We start from the raw sequence: 5,503 nt of genomic DNA, 5'->3' as shown, positions 1-5,503 counted from the left end.
AAACAAAGACTCTCAAGGTGCATTAATACATTAATGAATTAAAGAGAGCCTCAAAATGCCCATCAGATAAATCAGGGTCGTTACAATAATTACACAAATGAGGGGAGCTGAGGCACAGATAATTGCCACAGACTTGTTCCTTCACCTTGAGAAAGTCCTGTCAGGTGTGGAGCTGAGGTTTTCCTCTGCCTCCCTCTCCCCTGAGGTGTGGCAGTTCTCCTCCCAGGCTGGGGGGCTGAGCTGGAGGGAATGTCCCTGCTGCCACCACAGAGATTGGCCCAAGAGCAAGGTGCTGGCCTGAGCAGGTGCTGCATTATTTCAGTTCATGAGCAGAAGCCAGGTGATTCTGTGTAAGAAAGAGCAGTTGTGGGACAAAGGGGCATTTTGTGACACCATTTGAACCCGCTGCCTGCTTTAACTCAGCTCGTGCCAGCAGCTGATGGCTCAGTTGTGCTGTCAGCCTGTCAGCATTTTGTCACTTTACTCTGCCCACTGTAAACACATCTGTTCCAAATGCTGGCAACTGGAGGCAAACATCTCTGTGAAGTATCTGGAGTGGGGCAAATGCCTGGGGCAGAGAGTTCCTCCTCTGTCAGTGGTGTTGGGGCGCAGCTCTGGCTCCTCTCGCGCTCCTTCCCACGGCTGCTCCAGCTCCGTGGCTCTGCTGGCACAGCCAGGGCTCTGAGTGGGCAGAAGGAAACGCTAACATGAACTGAAGTGCTTCTCCTTCATGCTGTCCCTGGGCTCCCAGCCTCCATCAAACTGGATGAGAAATGACTCAAAATCCGCCTCTGCCTCCCTTCTGCCCCGTGCTCCCCCAGAGCTGATGTGCAGCGCTACCAAAACTGCTGCAGTTCCAACAAGGCTGAAGGGGAAGAGAATCAGCTCAGCACCCCCTGCACTGAGGGCCACAGGGGAGCAGGGAGGGCTGGGTGGGCACACACAGCACAGGTAGGGACCACCAGTACCCCTGTCCTTGGCTGCTTTGCATCTGCAGCTGGTCGTTATCTCTAGATTTTATTTCACAGGCACATTTTAAATTGCTACATGTATATGAAAAGCAAACAATGGGGCTCTGTGCCTGCCAGGGGCATGAATCACGTCAGGGAAGTGAGAATAATAAAATATTGTTTAATATACTGCAATAGACACAGCAGATGTTTAACTTTCTTTCAATAAAAATGACCCCATATCATTTTATTAACTTCAGGGATGCATTAGTCTCTTCTCCAGAAGGCAGGAGAAAATCCATCTATTGTACCAAAAATTAAAGAGGAAATTGAAGGGGGGTGTTATCATGGCATATTTTCCTACTACATTCTGTAGTTCTCTAGCACAAATTTAATTGGAAGCAGCTCCTGTCAAGTCTTACTCGTATCTGCAAAACCAAACAAAATGAATTTGTACCCCAAATTAGCCATCTTCTCCAAAAAACATGAACAGCAGGCTGCTGGATCCAGAATAAATCACCTCTGAGAAATCATGAGGTATCTCAGACCTGCTCTGCTGCTGCCCAGGCTGGCACACCAGGTGCATGGACACACATAAAACTACAGATTTTGGGCATAGGGAGAGTAGACACCTCGGCACTGACAGCCAGCTGCTCTCTTGAGTGGGGATATTTACATGACCTGAACCCTGCTTTTACATCCGTAGGGGACAAATCTCTTGCTTTTAACTCCATCAACAAATACACTTCTGCTTCAGGAAGCTGCAAGCTGGAGATGAGCTGGAATTTTTACTTTTCAAGACATTCCAAGTGTTTTTCTCAGTCTGGGGAGTATGTTTTGATGTCTACTGCTTTTACTTCAAAAGGCTATTTGACCATATTCTGCTTTGACATCCTTGTAAAAATATTTGAAGTGCTCCAGCAACATGAGAGTGCTTTGAAAAGCCCACTTTAAATTATTGTAGCACTTCATGCTTTTATAAGGACTTGAATTTGGACAGTTTTGTATCACACAGAACAATTTCATCACGTTAAAGCTCATCAATTTGATGAGTTGGAATTCAGAAATGATGAGGATTGTGCACATGTGTGGTATAATTTTTGAAATTATTAAACTTTTGATGGCCTGCAGTAGCCTCCCTGCCAGGCTTTCCCCAGGCAGCCCCAGGCTGGGTTTTGGCTCTGTCTGGGATTAATCACTGCACAACTGAGTGGGGGCCACTGTAGGACAGTAAAGGGGAAAGCTGTAAAGGCTGAACTAGCGAGATTCAAGTCTGTTGAGACAGAAATTAGGGCATCTCTAGACTTTTAATACAATTGACAGAGTTCTAAAATGTGCAGTCAATTAACAGGAACCCTCTCCCACATTGTAATTATTTCAGTGTCTGCCTAACAATCTGCCTGGAACTGGGAGCGACACCAGCCCTGAGCATCTCCTCCCTGGAGCCCCTTCCTCCCAGCTGAGCAGAACGCTGCTCCTCCCAGATGTTCATTTTGCAGAGCTGCACGTCCGAGCACCTTGCCTGACAGTGAAGCCATTTGTCATTGTGATCAAGTTATCAGTTATTGTAACTTAGACGTGCCATGGTTCCTGTGTTGGCACACGCTATTAACCAGTTTCCATGGCTACAGCAGACAGAACAATCTGGGCCTTGGGGTCTCCTGAGATCAGAGCCAAGAGAAAACTGCTCTGAAAAGCTGATGGGATGGATCAGAAGGGATTGTGGGCTGGAGGGGCCTCTGCAGCTCGTGCAGTCCAAAGCCCCTGCTAAAGCAAGGTCACCAAGAGAGGGTGGCACAGGGTCACATCCAGGCAGGTTTTGAATGGCTCTAGAGGAGACTCCACAACTGTCCAGCCTGTCCCAGGGCTGTCACTCAGGATGAGCACATGTATCTCAGCTTTCAGAAAGTGCATTACCTGTTTGAAGTTCCTTCACAAGCCTGAGCAGTATTTCCCTCGTTTTCCCTTGTCCATGGCAGCGCTCTGTTCCCTGTCAGAAGTGATTTATGGACTCGTGTCACCAGATCCCATCGCTGGCTAACACCCCCTTGCAGGGGGAGAAGCAGCCTCTCAGAGGATGCTGTGGGGTGGCTGCTGAGTGTCCGTGCTGGTCCCAGGGGGCTGCAGGCTGTGCAGGCTGTGCAGGCTGTGCAGGCTGGCTCCGTGCTGGGGACGCTGCTGGCAGCAGCTCTGGAGCAGCAGAGCCAGCCAGGGACTGCCTGTGCCCGCCTGGGCTGAGGTTCTTCCATCCTGGAGCTGACTCCAGCCTGTCCCCACAAACTGCAGACACAGCTCAGCTGGGCACAGGCGTTCCCTCCACTGAAGGACATCCTGCAGTGTTCTGGGCATATTTTGAACTTATTCACTGGAGGAGAACATCTTGATAAAGGAAGCATGTTTAATGAAAAATATGCATGAGGAAGTAGGAAAATACTCAAAGAATGGTATTTTCTGTTTAACAGCTTCTGCCCTTAACTCTCATCTCTTTTCTTTCCCTGCAGGTCCATCCTTGCATGCGGGCCAGCGGGTACCACGCTCTCAGGTATGTGCATTGTTCCCCCAGCAGTGTTGGTTTACAAATTCTCTGCTTCCTCAGAAGTGAACCTGTCTCAAACCACTGACTGTTCAAATGGAAAGTGTTTTAATCTGCTTCCCCAGAGGGCTTTGCTGCAGTGGCGTAACTTGCTCTGCATATAAACAAAATCACTGGGATAATATTTGGTGTTTGAAATTGCTTTTTGGAAATTAAGAACTCTGTGCAGCTTCTAACATGGGTTTATTGTTAAGCTGAGCAACCTTGTCTCATGTCAGCCCTGAGCAACTTCTGTTAACACCAAAAATACACAAATAAAACCAACTCGGAGGTGACTACAGACTTTTGAGGGAAATAGTGATGGATGTCTAAACTACTGTAACTAAACTCACGCTGGAGGTTTACATAAGGGGAATAAATGAAAAAAAGACTCCCCTGTTCTGAGGAGGGATATTCAATATAGACACAAAGGCAGGAGAAACAGGTTTGGCTGTACTCTGGAAATATCCACAATTAGATGAGCAATGCACCCACCTTCTAATCTCAGCTGGAACACAGGCACCCATCCTTCCTCCCTGATTATAGCCTGGGTAGGCACTGCAAGGTACATGCTAATTGTTTTTACAATTCTTTACAAGCAAAAGTACCAAACTTTACTCAGAGACCTCCTCTCACATTGAACAAGTACTTTTCTGTGTAGTGCTTTGAATTTAAGGCACCTGGAAAGACAGAGGCTTAAAAGCATCCATTAGGGTAACTCCTGCCAGATCTTTCCATTGCACTGGAACAACCTAAGAAGTGAATGTAACCAAACTCAAACTCTAAAACTTTATTTCATTAATGAGCTGCAGTGCAGAGTCATAAAATTAATTGATTTGCCTTATTTCTGCAACTGGAGTGGAAACACTGCAAGATGAGATGGGGAGGAAGAACCAGCAAAGCCTCTGAGTCACTACAAGGCCTCATCCCTTTGATGAGAAATGTCAGATTAATATTCATAAATGGTCATAATTACTCAGCCTGGAGCTGAGCCAAGTCATCCCAAATAAAAGCTAAATGATACAACGGATTGCATGTTCAGCTCATCTCCAGAGAGGCAGAACCAGCACGGCCCTGCAGAGGACAGGGGCACTCAGTGTGTGCTTGCAGCAGGGTGGCACATTCTGCCCACACGCTGCCAAGGCTGACCCAGCAGCTGCTGCTCAGCCTTTCCCCTGAACAGCACTTTTACTGGTTTGCCTGCACAGCCTCTGACACTGCCAGACACCTGATTTCTCTGCTAATCTGCAGATTATTCTCCTGTCATTAAACTCAGCTTTAACTATCCCTTATCAGATGGGAAATTTATGAATGTTGTTGATAAAACTTAAGAACTTGGGGGAAAACAGTGCATTTCATTTAAGTTCACTGATCAGAAAGGGGTAAGTACCCAGAGCCCAAAGCTGATGGTGTCTGAGAGCAGGAGCAGTGCTCCTGTGGGAGGTGCTGCCAGCAGTGCCAGTCCTTCAGAGCAAGGAACACTTCTGAAAGCCAAATCTCCATCAATCTCCCCGAACACCACGGAAGAGGCACAACCCAGCTCTGTCCTGGGCCTGTGTGAGCTTTGGGAATCAGTGATGCAGATGTGAAACACCACAGGTACGTTTTGGAACAGCAGCCAAAAAAAAGGGAAAAATTATTTGGTTCCTGTTCTGTCCCTTATGCAGCTTCCACTGTCAATATTAGGCTTTTTTAGCTGGTTATCAATGGGAGACTCCAGAAACACAGCATATGGAGCTTCTGAAACAGAGTTAGAAAAGGAAATGAGTTTTTTCTCGTAGAGCCATTATTTAGTTATTCCAGTTTTAAATCATGCTAAGGAATGCAACAGCTGCAGCATCTTCACTGATTTATCTGGGCAAGGACAGGTCATCTTGCACGCTGCTGTAGCACCCGACAGAATGAACAGGGGACCTGTGGGCACTCAGAAATCCAACACCATTCCACTGTGTCTTCAGGAAATAAAGGCTAAAGAACAAAA

Source organism: Corvus cornix, chromosome 15 (assembly GCF_000738735.6).
Source record: "Corvus cornix cornix isolate S_Up_H32 chromosome 15, ASM73873v5, whole genome shotgun sequence".
Classification (NCBI taxonomy): domain Eukaryota; kingdom Metazoa; phylum Chordata; class Aves; order Passeriformes; family Corvidae; genus Corvus; species Corvus cornix.
This window is presented reverse-complemented; position numbering follows the sequence as displayed.